At 38.8% G+C, this 15,665-nt stretch overlaps 1 long non-coding RNA gene across 2 annotated transcripts in view; it reads left to right on the forward strand.

Annotated features, from left to right (window-relative positions):
• Positions 1-15,665, forward strand: part of LOC127514915 (uncharacterized) — a 125,311-nt gene that overhangs the window by 47,454 nt on the left and 62,192 nt on the right. For both annotated transcript variants that reach the window (XR_007930736.1, XR_007930735.1), the window contains exon 4: positions 13,100-13,234. This is a non-coding gene — a long non-coding RNA (uncharacterized LOC127514915). The remainder of the gene's footprint in view (positions 1-13,099; positions 13,235-15,665) is intronic.

Here is a 15,665-nt window from a genome sequence, read left to right on the forward strand (position 1 = left end):
CACATTTATCCCTCACAGTGAAGGCAGTCAGATTCAGAGCTGTTCGTGTTGTTGCCTATGTAGTGTGTTCCAAATCAGTCCCTTATAAGGCAGCTCACTAGGTTTTGGAAAAGAGCCCGTGTGCACTTTCTTGTTTAGAGAGAGCTTGCCAAGAAAATATACATAAATCTAAATGTGCATATGAGCACTTTGAGAGACGGCACTGTTAAAATATATTGTCTGGTCACAATATCTCAGGCCTGTAACTTCATTAAAGCTGCACAGCTAGAAAACACAGTTCAAAGCAAAATTATACAGAAAAGCACGTCTATTTCCATAATAATAAAATGCCTCCAATTTAAAGAGGACCATGTGCTGAGTGAAAAGATTCCTGACTCTCGCCAGCTTTTATTGGGCCGCTTTGGCTGCAGGATGTTCTGCTCTTGGATTTGAGCGTCCAATGGCGTTCGAGCTCCATAATCGCTGCAATTTTCCAAACATCTTTAACTTCCGGCCCATAGAATCACATCCAGATGGGATCCGTGTCCAAGCGCACAACTCGGCTTCACGTCAGGTTCGGTGTCCAAAACGGTTAATGATGCAAATCAAAGGCACTTTGAAGACGTGCGGTTGGTTTTTAAACTCTCTCTCTTATTTAAATGAGGTGAGAGTTTGGTGCATTTTCAATGGAGGAATTGCAGGAATTTGAAGTGCGCATGACTGTGTTAAGCGTAAGAATCATGAAGAACTCATTTCAGCTCATGGTCAGTTCAAGTCAACATTCAACAGCTTTCTCAACCCATTTTCCTGTCTGTAATGTGATATATTTAGAAATGAAGTGTTGACGACTGAAAAACTGAGGGGCGGGGCTTGACTTTATCCTTTGATTGGATGCTGAAAGTGTCTCTTTAGGACAAACGGCTGAAAACTAAAAGGAATTTGTGATGTCAGCGTGAGTTATTAAAGTGAAGTTAATAGGTCGACTTTAATGTCAAGGACAGGGCATCGGCATTTCAAAATTCAAAATAAAGAAAATAAAAATACATTTTTGGAAGCATTCAAGAGAAAATGATGTGCACAAACCACAACCAACACTATCGTCAAAAATGTTGAGGTCAGTAAGATTTTTTTTAGAAATAAATTAAAACTTTGACACAAACTTTGATGTTGGCTTGAGAAAGACTGACCAGAAAGTTTGAAGTAGTTTTAAAAGCTGGAAGTTTTGAGGTTTTCAGTTTTTGAAGTTTTGAAGAAAAACAGATATTTTGGACAGTTGCTAGGAGGTTGCTATGCAGTTGCTAAGTTACTTGGGATGGTTCCTAGGGTGTTGCTATGTGGTTGCTAGGGTGCTGCTATGCGGTTGCTAGGGTAGTTTAAGATGCATTAAAATGATCAAAAGTGACCTTAAAAGATTCTATTTCAAATAAATGTTGTTCTTTTGAACTTTCTATTCATCAAAGAATCCTGAAGAATAAAATGTATGACGGTTTCCACAGAAATCTGAACTGTTTTCAACATTGATAATAATCATAAATGTTTCTTGAGCATCAAATCATCATATTAGAATGATTTCTGAAGGATCATGTGACACTGAAGACTGGAGTAATGATGCTGAAAATTCAGCTTTGATCACAGGAATAAATTACACTTTACTATATATTCACATAGAAAACAGCTGATTTACACTGGAATAATATTTCACTGTTTTACTGTATTTTTCATCAAATAAATGCAGCTTCGGTGAGCAGAAGAGAATATGTTGTGTGCATTAAATGCAGTAGACTCGGTATACACAGTATTCTCTACACTAGAGGTATGCTTCGCACTTTTTAATGTTTCTGTGGTTTGGTGTTAAACATCAGTGTGTGTGTGTGTGTGTGTGTGTGTGATGAAGTCCAGACACACCTGTTTAAGCTGTCGGCTGCTGCGATCAGAGACGCAGACGCTCGAACCGTCACATCCATCATCAGCGCTCAAGAGCCGCCGTCACATTAACAGCACAATAAGAGCAGTGAGAACATTCAGAGCACTCCACGGTCAGATTACACTCAAATATTAATGCTACTGTCACCGAACAGAGCAATATGAATAAAATACTAGTGTCACATGATATCACGGTGAAATTTTAATAATACTACAGTGAGATGTTAATAACACATTTGAATGGGACCTTAAATAATTAATTTATCAGGTGCTGAAGCAGATTGAGCAACAATAGAACCTCTGCAGAAATATTATGATTTGTTGAAATGGTTTTCAGGGGTCAGTTATGAACGTACCGTCGCTTCAGGTCCCAGTTACAGTTCAGAAGTGGATTTTATTAACTTGATAATAATTTCCTGAGCTGGTGAAGAGAGCAGCTGTTTCACTGAACACACTTTTACATGTAAAAGAGATTCAGACGAACATCTGGGTCACACTTTATATTAGGTGTCCTGAACTACTGTGTGCTTACGTCAAGAAATAAGTACAGTGGAGTTAATTTGGTGATGTATTGCAAAACACTTGCTGCTACTGAGGAGGATACAGGTGAGGTTAGGACAGGTGTGCTGGGATGGGTCGGTTAAAGGGTGATTTACGAGGGAAGGGAAGGTCAACAGTGTCATTACAGATGGAATTACAGGTATTAATTACAGCTGTTAAGTGCATGCAGGTATTGGTAACACTTTATTTTACAGTGTCATTGTTACATATGTTACATGTAGTTACTATAGTAATAACTAGAAATATGCATAATTACATGCAATTAACCAAACCCTCGTCCTAACCCTATAGTAAGTGCATGTAGTTAATTGTCATTACTCAGTACTTAAATGTATAATTACACTGTAATACTGACAAAATAAAGTATAACCAGGTTTTTTTTTTTTTTTAAATATAAGTACAATGTAAAAACGTGTGTAGGTCAATGATGTGACGGGTCATTTTTTTTTGTCCAGAGACCTTAATAATAATAAAAAAACAAAGATATGACATCCAGAGTATGTAAGGTAGTACAACTAGATCTCTTTTATTGAATCCAAAAGGTTTTGATTATATTTTTCTACATATAAAGGTATTTTAAAGATTTTGAAGTGTCAAAATGTCATTCGGTTTAACTGTCCAAAGGCCAATACAGCCATTTCATTTATGATTAAAATATCTTAAAATGTAATAAATGTATATATTTTTTATTCTGGCATGATTTTATAACATCATATATCAACATAGTGCTAAATGGTGTTAAAATTTTGTGTAGAAGTCGTTGCTTGTTATGAGAAAGAATGTCCGGAAAAATGAATTTCATTGATGTCATTTGGAGTAACCAATATAAAGAGGCCATTTTGGATCAAGTCATGTGGTCAATATCATGTGACAGGATGTGACATCATTCAGACACCTGCAAAGGACCACATGATCATGAAGCAAAGTAACAAACTCTCTCTTAACTATTTGAAAAATTCATGTCCCGAAACATCAGGTCATTCGGTACAACCGCTATAAAACATGGAAAATGTTATATTTTAAAAACTTGTACTAAATATAAAATGTTTGATTGTCCTTTTGTTAGATAGCTAGCAAGCTAACTAACCAGCTAGCTAGATATCAGCCTGTTAGCATTGTTTGCATCATTTGGTAAAACCGAAATTTTGGTTAAACCGAATGACTTTTTTGGTGACAAATTTTGTCCATCTTGTAAAAAATGACAAAAGCAGTGTTAACTGATTATAAAAACCACAATCTCATTGTTAACACTTAATAAAACTTCCAAATGAATTATATCTCCATGTTTTTTTACACTTTTAAAAACCTTCAACATTCGTCAATGACCCAAATACACAATAAGTGCAAAATACTGAATCAAATGATTAATTTAACTTTAGTACATAGTAGTTAACGACACCTAGTATAAAGTGGGACTAAATTAAAACATGTACACATATGAATTGCATGATTAATTCATCAAATTAATCACAAATAATCACACATGTCAATATTTAAAGATAAAAGCACCCAAATGAAGATAATTTAAAAAGACTTTCCAGCTAACAAAATCATGTTCTGAGAACGTTCTGCTCATGTTCACATTAAGTTATGAAAACATTATTTCTGAATGTTCTCTGAACGCTCATGAAAAACACTCCATGAACGATGTACAAATAATGTTTCTTTGCTAACATTTTGAAAACATTATTAAAGACCAGATAACTTTGAACAAACATTCTATTAACGTTACTGGAACGTTTGTTCTTTGAGAGAAGCTTGTCAGAACGTTCCCCGTCAGCTGAGTTATCATTATCATAGCAAAACAAACGTTTGAATGTACATTACATAAGGAGTCAGGAGCAGGAGCATGAGCTCGTTCACACTTTTTGTCTGTTTAAATGTTTTTCAGATGCTTCTTCTTGTCTGTAGTAGCAGGGCTGAATGGGAACACGCAAACACTTCTAGCTTGAATTGGTCTAAAGAGCCCTAGTCTAAACACGACACAGTGGCTCTCAAATATCATCCGTGCTTGATCACAAATACATTTACTGATCCGTTACAAAACACACAATGATTGTCAAACCTGACACCAGATTTGAGAGCTGTGGCCTAAAGGAACATTACAGTGAATAACCTAAAGCGTTCCTCACACGAGACATCATACGACTTCAGAAGAACAGCACTGTAGTGTACAAGACGAAGACAAAACGGTTATTTTAGTGTTTTTTACCGTAATACTATTATAGTATGTATTGTTTTTTTTTAAATATATTTTCAGTTATATATTTCTGTTTAGGTTTTATTTATTTTTATTTCAGTTTTAGTTTGAGTGAATTTTGTACTTAAAGTTTTGCATCTAATATTTATATTTTATTTTATTTTTTTATTCCTTATGAATCCTTCAAGCAGGTGTTGGAATAAATAGAAGCAAATAATCTAACAAAAACAGATGAATCGCACACACTGATATAGCTTGCAAATCTTATTTTAATACAACGTTTCGGACCTGTGACTGGAAAACAAGCCTGAGGAAGGTCGCGTGACTAAAATGTTGCATTAAAATAAGATTTTAATTACTAAAAATGATAATAAAAACTGCTGCAGGTTTGGAACGACGTGAAGGTGAGTAAATGATGACAGTATTTTTAATTTTGAGGTCACTATCCCTTTAACCCTGTGATAAAAACATTTTCTAGTGAACAAAGGAGTGTTTTTAGCAGTGGCCTTTAGTGATGGAGGAGAGCGGTGGCACCATTCAGTCATTTACTGACCCCAGAGGGCTGAAAACCATCCAGAACATAAACACTCCGACCCTCGCGGCCCCTTAAAGCGCTGGATTCACTGAGGTGCGTCTGGAGTTTGTACCTCTCATTTTCTCTTGTGAGGTTTGAGGTGTGAAAGCAAAGCTTTAATGGAAGGTTTCTGCTCCTCTGAAATCCTCGCCTCGCTGGGCTCACCTTGGCCGGTCGAGTGTGTGTGTGTGTGTGTGTGTGTGTGTTTGGTGACACATCTCAGAGCGGGCCGGTTAATTCCTCCCTCGGGCGGCTGTCGTGAATGACTGACACGGAGGTCGGCCGGCGTGACTTCTCCTCTCCGCAGGCCCGAGCGCCGCCCCGTTCTGATCCGACAGGCTCGTTTCGGCACAGAGTCTCTCTCAAGGGTCATCGATGACAGTTTAATGAGTCACACTCACCAGGTGTTCGACGCGTTCGTGACACCTACCTGTCGCAGCCTCCTCACCCCGCTCAACCTGTCAAGACAGACAGATTTAATTAACATAATGATCAAAGAAAGTTTGGCCCCGCGGTGAGAACCCCACTGCGACACACGCTCGGCTAATTATTTAGCATTAAGGTTAGACGGTCTCACGCGTCGACGACGACGACTTCAAAAAGATTTGATTGGGTTTAGCTGGTTACAACAGCTCGACGCCCGGAGCGCCACAGCGTGACATGAAAACATCACGCTGGATAAAGATGCGCGCGGGTTGAGTGATGCCACAGGTACATCCGTGTCCTCTCTGACGCAGATATATCGCCCGCGGCACGCGTGAGTAATTTAAGGCAACGTTTACCTCAGCATCCGAGCGGCGGATATAAACAGTGACACCTGAGGAGCTCGCTGAGACAAACACCTACGCTTCTGTGAGGCTCAGATGAGGTGATGCAATATTGCAGAGATCTTTGATATTCTTCATTTTCAAGTTGTTGCTCACCTCAACTCTTCTGTTACCTACATTTTCCTGGTTCTAATTACTGGCTGCTGATGTTTGCAGGTCATATCCAACAGGAACTGGAACAGGATCTTGTGGTCTGTTAGTGTGAACTGAAATATTTCAGAACGGGAAATTATTTGGATTTTATGCACACGCTGCCAGAGGAGAATGAAAAGTGAATTCCCCCTCTCTGTTTTCATGTATGTATCTCTTTCGCTGTTTTCACCATGTTCACTGTAATGAGGGCCACCACACTCACAATACACACAGTGGGAGGGGCCTATGCAATCTATTAGCTGTGGGAGGAGTCTTCACACAGTGGGAGGAGTCTATGGGGAGGAGCCTATACAATCTAACTGCAGTGGGAGGGGTCTAGACACAGTGGGAGGGATCTATGGAATCTATCTACAGTGGGAGGGGTCTATGTGGAGGAGCCTATAAAATCTAACTGCAGTGGGAGTGGTCTGCACACAATGGGAGGAGTCTATTTGGGAGAAACCTATACAGTCTATCTGCAATGGGAGGAGTCTGTCTGGGTGTGTGAGATGTGATTTGAATCATCTTTCTCTCAAAGTTCAAATAGTTGCATTGGCATAGTAATATAATAATACCATATACAATACAATATTGTAAAATCTTTGGATTTTTGCAAAAATAAAAAAAAAGAAACTAAATACATAGTTTAATCTAAATATGAATTATGCTCAAATAGATTTCTCATTCACATTATGACTTTTATACTTTTCAGGTAATTTAAAGCTGATAATCACATTGATACTGGAGTTATGAAATCTCAGGTAAATATTCTATACACTTGTGTGATGAATCTTGTCGTTGAACCTGGTTTTATGTGTGTGTGTATTTTTATATATATCCAGTGACGAGTGTCGTGTCTGTTCATGGGTCAGTCGCTGATAATTCACTCCCTACAGATTCACTTCAGAATCGTTCATTTTTAGTTAACGCTCTGTCATCTGATGCTGTATATTTAGATTTATAAAAGTGTGTCTCGGCTGATTTGGGACTTGATAAAGCACTGCATTATGAGCGTGTATTTTTTGGGAGCTCTGCATCACTAAATATAATGGCAGTTTTATATCAGCAGGACTTTATGAATAGGTTATTTAGTGCTCAAGACAGACACAGACAGCGTTCTGTGCCCAAAGCCCGAATCAGACTGAACCTCAGTCAATAAAGACACTGTGTGTGTGTGTGTGTGTGTGTGTGGTGAGTTTCATTGCTTTTGTCTCAAACACAGAAGCTTTCAGACAAAAAGATCTTTCTCCTGTATCTGAATAACTCAAGGTCCTGCCAGAACCACCGAGACATGAACTCCAGAGGGGCATTAACTACATTACATGACTGTGTGTGTGTGTGTGTGTGTGTGTGTGTGTGTGGAGCGGTCAGTGTTGCTGTAATTTGATTAATATCTAGTAGCAAACTAGCGATAAACATGGTAAAGTGTGTGTGAATGTACACTAGTGTTCAAAAGTTTAAAGACGGTAAGATTTTTGAAAGTTTCTTCTGCTCATCAAGGCTGAATTTATTTGATCAAAAATACAGTAAAATAAGTAAAATATTATTTCAGTGTAAATCAGCTGTTTTCTATGTGAATATATAGTAAAGTGTAATTTATTCCTGTGATCAAAGCTGAATTTTCAGCATCATTACTCCAGTCTTCAGTGTCACATGATCCTTCAGAAATCATTCTAATATGATGATTTGCTGCTCAAGAAACATTTATGATTATTATCAATGTTGAAAACAGTTCAGATTATTGTGGAAAGCATCATTTTATTCTTCAGGATTCTTTGATGAAGTTCAAAAGAATCACATTTACTTGAAATAGAATCTTTTGTAACATTATAAACGTCTTTACTGTCACTTTTGATCAATTTAATGTGTCCTTGCCGATTAAAAGTATTAATTTCTTTAAAAACAAAACTTTTGAATGCTAGTGTCAGTTGTCACACATTACACTGATTTGACCACAGGTAACAGGGTTTAGGCACTGTTAATAATATCACTGTAACGTTCTCAAGTGGTTTAATGCTTTACTCAAACAAGAACACATACTAAGGAAAAAATGTCTACTATTTTTCCGAGAGAGAGAGAATCTCGTGCCTGTGTCCATTTCCCCAAATCATCTCATTTGTCCATTTGAGCGCTCATAGCCCGGGGATCTTTTCATCCGAACAAGGGATACCCTTGTTGTCCGTGTCATCTCCTCAACTACCAGATACAAAACACATATTAATCATAATTTGAACACACAAAAAAATGCACTTATGGGTCACGGCAGTGAAATGCATTAGTGTGCAATAAGCCGCTCCTTTGTGTGCGATCGGGCCTTCCCAGGAACGCCGGGGTCTTGTGACTGAGGAGGTCACGGAGAGATGACATCATCGCCACGGCACGTAACTCACTCTTGACGTGACACCTTGTGTTCTTACACACCCCTCCTCTCGCGCCGCTCTTTCAAAGAATACCTTTTTTCTCTTGCACCAGCTGCCATGTGAGTCAGGCCGAATGCCTCTTTATATAATGATGAATGGTGCTTGACCCCGAGCGGTTTCTGCTCCAAACTCCAGATTAACATTCACCCACAGCGGCCGCGCGGTGGTATTTACACACTGATCTGCAGTCAGTGCTCACATATCGCCGCTAAATGAAGATTAAATACTGGCCGAACCTGCGCTCGGCTCTTTGAGATGTTTATTGTAATGGGGTCGCACCTTCATTCAGGGCCGCTGGGTTCGTTCCGACACACATCCCATTGTTGGAAACTCCTGCTTTGTTATGTGATTAATTACACCGAGCAACATTTATGGCTGGATTAACAATTAGCTGGACCTGTCAAGTCGTCAGTCTGAGATGGCAAACTAATTGAAGAGCCGGTCGGCTATTGTGTCCCAGAGCGCGAGAGAAACGGAGCCCGGGAAAAGACGACGGATCCTTTTCCTTTCATCTGGTGCTCAGGACTAACGGCACGACCAGTCAGGGTCTGTTATCGCAACATAAACCGCTGGGAATTTTCTATAAATATTCATGTCTGTTCGACATAAGTTTGCAAAGTTACCTTCATGGTATATTCCACCTCGCAAGTTTAAAGCAAACTTTGCCGTGGCTCACATATTCACATCCGTGGGATATTCTCTGACTTGATTTCCATGTCAGCTTTGAAAAGTGTTTTAAGAAAGTTTATTTTCTAGATGTCCACACCTTTATATCTGTAGGAACCCAAATAAAAGATTGAATAAAATAAAAGCGTGATTTATAGAACAATTAGTACTGGTTCTCAACACTGGGACTGTTCACTCGCTGTCTGTATCACTCCGACTGTCTGGGATTTTAAGTTGATTAAAATAGTTACACCAGTAGGTGGCGACAAGTGGCTTTATGAGGGGATGATTCTGATTTGTTCAAAACCGCTGATTCATTTGGGAATAAAACAAGTTACTGTCTATGCTAGTGAGTTATTGAATCATTCTTTTAATTGATTTGTTCAAAAAATCGTTTATTCAACCGACTCAAATACGCTGATTCATTCAGCACTGAAATAATCTTCATGGGTGATTCACTGAGTCATTCATTCAACCAATTCATTCTAATACACTGATTCATTCGTGAATAAAACAGCTGAAACTTTATGAAGGAGTCAGTGCATCATTCAATGGATTTGTTCAAAAACGCTGATTTATTTAGACAAACAAATGGTCCTTTTTTTGTTAAAAATATCATTCAGAAACTAAACACCTACTGTGTGTTGCAGCAGTTCTGCTGTGGCTTCATTGGGAACTATTTTCGCTGGCGGATCAAAAACAGACATGGGTAACATGTACGTTACTCAATATTGAATGCTTGTTTATTGGACTGTTGTATATAAGCAGCATCACAATTGTGCCGCCTCTTTTTACTCCAATAACTTGTCGTTAGTTCTAACGTGACGTTTTCGGATTACAGAGGCTTGGACACATAATTTGAACTTGCATTGGAAGATCTGAATCTGTGGCGTGAAAACGTAGTTCCACACACAAGACAGGAGTTTCTTGAGTCTTTTTTCTTATTTATTTACATTCGTGGCCGTGGCCGCATCACATCGCTGCTGATATACGGCAACGGCATCTTTGCTCGTGTGATATTGCTTTAAAGGTGCAGTGTGTAAATTTTAGCAGCATCTAGTGGTGAGGTTGCGAATTGCAATATAGAGAAGCTACGGTGACCAACACAGGACAAAGATGTCGTCGTCTGAGACAGAAGAGAGTAGCCAGTCAAGCAAACACACTCTGTAGAGCAGTTTGTCCATTTAGGTCTACTGTAGAAACATGCCTGCGCAAAATGGCGACTTAACATGAAAGGGGACCCGCGGTGTATGAGATAGAAATGGATCATTCTAAGGTAATAAAAACATAAAGATTTATTATGTAAGGTCTTTATACACCACTGAAAACATAGTTATGTATATTACATTGCATTTCTATCGATAGATCCTCCTAAAATTTACACATTGCATCGTTAATATCGGCCAATCTGAGGTATAAAATCTTGATTTTAGTAAATATTTGTCTTGATTGTGTAAATATTTGTTTATTCATTTAAATGTAATGATTTGTTCAAGTTTACTGTTTTAGTCCTGGATTTAGGAAGAAGAGTCTTGTCTTGGGGAGTAGTGTAATGCAATACTAGCTTACTACATAGTGCACACTGTGCAGTAGGCTATATACTGTACTAATCATCCCAGAAATTAAAGGTCAGATTGAGCAGCGTGCATTGTGGGATACAGTATCTCACACAGCCCGCTCTGTTGTGTACAGAGTAAAAATAAAGAGGATTTTCACAGCGATGCCATGAAAGAGCCATTTTTGGTTCTGCAAAGAACCTTTCAGTGATCAGTTCTTAAAAGAACCATTTTTTCTTACAGTGAAGAACATTTTAATATTCTAACCTATAAATAATCTTTTGTGCGATGGAAAGTTTACATGGATTCTTTATGGAACCAGCAATGCCAATAAATAATCGTGATTTTTAAGAGTGTGTGTTGTTGTATTTGATCAGATGTTTTACTGGTGTGTTTTAGCCGGGGTGTTTCATGATTGTGTGTAGTATGGGAGTGTGTTATTGTCAAGATTAGTTCTAGGAATCATTTTCACACTGTTGCTGCTGCACAAGTGATGCCACACATTCATATCATGTGCAGAAGACTCTTTTCCCTGACCTTTCTTGGACATTTTCTTTATTTTACAGTAAGCTCTCAGACTTTTGTTTGGTTCGTTCCTGAGCGTGACCCTGTCAGACAGCAGTGCACTGTGGGTAACCCGTGTGGCGGTCGGGTCAGGTCGAGAGGCGTTTCCTAAGAGCGACGTCCCGCCTGCTCATGGGAAGACGAGCAGCTGCAGGGCCCGCGTGAGCTCGGGTTTTCTCTGTCAGGAACCGGTGGCTCTGTCCGTCTCAGGCGATTGTTCCCGAGAACGGAAAAGGCCCGGGAGGTGGCGCGCCATGGAGCGCGGGACATATCAAAATATTTGACAGACTTCAGGATTATGAAACGGCTCTCCCGCGTGGCGTTTGTGCCGGCGGCCCCTGGCTGCTCGAGGTTATTGTTTGAGGCCTGAGAGCTCAAAGCCGCCCATTCGGGGGAAGCCAGTGTGTGTTAATACCATGTAATGAAATTAAGCATTTGGACGGCGCTGGATTCAGTCCGCCTGGCTGGAAACGTTTCAGTTTGCGGGGAGCGAGGGAAATGGAGAAGTACCGCTGCCATATTTAGCTTATTAATCATAACTGTTGAATATCTTTCAGCAGACAATCGTCCGACGGCTTTTGGTAGCTGACCAAAACTGTGAAACAAAGCGAAGGAGCGAAGTGACCTTTAGACAGATTTGATTTAGTCTCTCACGGGACTCGCTGTTTATTCATACTGTTTTAAAGAACTAATTCATCCGAAGATGTAAATACTGTCATCATTTTCTCACCCTCATGTCGTTCCAAATTTATATGGCTTATGATTTCTTCACACTGTTTATTTCTATACAAGGAAGATGACAAATGGATGCAAAAAAAGTGTCATAAGAGTACAGTAGTCTACAGACGGCATTGTGTCTCATACCTGATCGTCGTGACATGGAAGTTTTGAATAAAATCAAGATGTATTTTTCAGTTTTAACACACTAAATGTGTTAAAACTGAGAAATACATCTTGATTTTATTCATTATTCATTGAAAATCTCATCTGTGTTGGTCTGACGCCCGTATGTTTTTAGAGCAGAAGTTCCTTGAACTGGAATATGGTGCACATGTTCTTCCTCAGTGTTTCTGTCTTGTTTTCCAGCACAAATATCTAAACATTCTTAAATCAAGACACATTTACTGGAGAAGAGAAATGACTGAAGAAGTCTTGTTTTCTGCGATCAGTGGAGTCAGACAAATAAACTTAATTTAAAAGGAAAACAAGATTATTATTATTTTTTGTGACCTTATTGGCAGATATTTGTAAACTGACTTATTTTTTCCATAAAACATTTTGTTTCTCAAGTAAATGTATCTTGATTTAAGAATAAAATGAAGATCAGTGTAATTTGCCTAGTTGCTGATGGTTGTTGTTTCATTTGTTTAGTTGATGAATGTTGTTTAGTTGTTAATTTAGATGTTCCCTTGACCCTCGGTCCGCTGTACCTGCCAGGAACATCCAGCACTCACATCCCGTGTGTTTTCCCAGGCCTACACACACACACACACACACACTCAAACATATTCCTGCACACGTGTCTCTATTGAAAAGCGTTCTGTTTCCTGGGGAAGAAACGCAGTGCTGTTAAACCTCTAGGTGCAGAAGGCTGTTAGCGGTTCCTGATGATAGTAGGCAAACATTAACATAATAATTAGTGTCTTGTAATTGTTTCATTAAAACCAGTTGTTCCATTTCTCCTCCTGTTTTCCCAGAAGACGAGCGGAATTTGGACGGCAGCCAGAGGGAGGGCGGCCATGTTGTCACCAGAGCGCCGGAGACGTTTCATCCGCGACACACTTCTGCTTTATTCTCTCGCTCTTTCTGGAAGCGGCTTTGACATGAAGCTGGTAAGAAATTAAGAGCGGAGAAAGAGACGATTCTGACCCTCCCCACCCTCCTTTTTAAAGAGCACATTTTCTGCATCCTTCCACTCATGTGAAACTGAATATCAGTTCAGATCAGTTGTGATGTAGGACTGGTGTAAAATAAAACAATTCCTACTATTTCTTGAACAATTTGTCAGCAGGAAATACACACGCTTACATAAAGATGTGTGAATGATTCTGCTCTGATGTAAACAAACACACATGCTCCATTTTCCTAATCTGTCCAAGACCCGCCCACCATCTGATTGACATGTCAAGCGACCAACCACAGTTTCATTTGTTTTTTTCTGCAATAGTTAAAACCACAATAATTGGCAGATGTGGATAAAACAAAACAAAAAATATGTCATGACAGATTTTGCAAATGTTTTTGCACAATAGTGAGAAATGTTTATTCACATATTCAAAAATTTCAGTCAATCCAAACATAATAAATACAGATAGAAAACAAAGCTGAATGTTCAGTTCTGCTCGTGAAGATTTAAAGGGTTAGTTCACCCAAAAATGAAAATAATGTCATTTATTACTCACCCTCATGTCGTTCCACACCCGTAAGACCTTCATTTATCTTCAAAACACAAATTAAGATATTTTTGATGAAATCCGATGGCTCAGTGAGGCCTGCATAGCCAGCAATGACATTTCCTCTCTCAAGATCCATTAATGTACTAAAAACATATTTAAATCAGTTCATGTGAGTACAGTGGTTCAATATTAATATTATAAAGCCACAAGAATATTTTTGGTGCGCCAAAAAAAACAAAATAATGATTATATAGTGATGGCCGATTTCAAAACACTGCTTCATGAAGCTTCGGAACATTATGAATCTTTTGTGTCGAATCATGATTCGGATCGCGTGTCAAACCACCAAACTGCTGAAATCACGTGACTTTGGCGCTCCGAACTGCTGATTCGACACAAAAGATTCATAACGCTCCGAAGCTTCATGAAGCAGTGTTTTGAAATCGACCATCACTATATAAGTCGTTATTTTGTTTTTTTGGCGCACCAAAAATATTCTCGTCGCTTTATAATATTAATTATTTATAATATTATGAAGCAACAAGAATAATTTTTGTGTGCAAAAAAAAAAAAAAAAAAAAAAAAAAAACGTCTTTATCCAACAATATCTAGCGATGGGCGATTTCAAAACACTGCTTCATGAAGCTTTGAAGCTTTTCGAATCTTTTGGTTTCGAATCAGTGGTTTGGAGCGTGTATCAAACTGCCAAAGTCACGTGATTTCAGTAAACGAGGCTTCGTTACGTCATAAGTGTTTTGAAATTTCAATGGTTCACCACTGGGGGGCGTGACTTTGGCAGTTTGATACACGCTTCAAACCACTGATTCGAAACAAAAGATTCGAAAAGCTTCAAAGCTTCATAAAGCAGTGTTTTGAAATCGCCCATCGCTAGATATTGTTGGATAAAGACGTAGATAAAGGCGCACAAAAAGTATTCTCATCACTTCTAACATTTAGGTTGAACCACTGCAGTCACATGATATGTTTTTAGTAGCTTTCTGGGCATTGAAAGTGTTGATTATCTTGCTGTCAATGCAGGCCTCACTGAGCCATCGGATTTTATCAAAAATATCTTAATTTGTGTTCTGAAGATGAACGAAGGTCTTACGGGTGTGGAACGGCATGAGGGGGAGTAATTAATGACAGAAATTTCATTTTTCGGTGAACTAATCCTTTAAAACAGATCAAAAACTAATAAAGACAGAGAATGCGAGCGCTGTGTGCTCAGGCTCTGGCTGAGCCGATCCCATCTCAGCACGTCAAAATAAAAGTCACAACAACAAGCGCAGTTTACATCACTTCAGAGTTCCTACTGGCGGTGCGAATGCAACCAGGAAAATGGCCCTATAGGGGAACATTAGTTCTCGGGGAACCACCCTGGTGGCTAGTGCCTATAGAACAACCCGGTGCAGAACCCCTATTACTATACCATGCATATGTTTACTTATTTTTTTTTTTTTTTTAAGAAGAAGAAACCAAACCAGTGTATACTTGACCTTCAAGGCTTAAAATTTCATTTGAGGCTTGAAATTTCAGGAAGAGTTTTTTCAGCTTGATTTTTTATTTTTATATAAAAATATGGCATGCAGTTGCTTCAAACAATGGTATAAAGCTATTCAAAACATTATTCAATGTAAATTGTAACAATTGTAATTAATAATTGCAATTACAATTTCAAGGGAATAATCCACAGTTATGATTTTTGTCATAATCGTGCAGCCCTATTGTGGGGCCATTTGATCATGAGGAAAACAGTTTATAAACCGCAACAAGTGATGTTTAAAATGAAAACAGCAGACAGTTTTCTGTGATGGGTAGGGTTAGGGGTAGGAGTAGTGTAGGGGGAGAGAATGTACAGTTTGTACAG

This window comes from Ctenopharyngodon idella, chromosome 6 (assembly GCF_019924925.1).
Source record: "Ctenopharyngodon idella isolate HZGC_01 chromosome 6, HZGC01, whole genome shotgun sequence".
NCBI classification, from domain to species: Eukaryota; Metazoa; Chordata; class Actinopteri; order Cypriniformes; family Xenocyprididae; genus Ctenopharyngodon; species Ctenopharyngodon idella.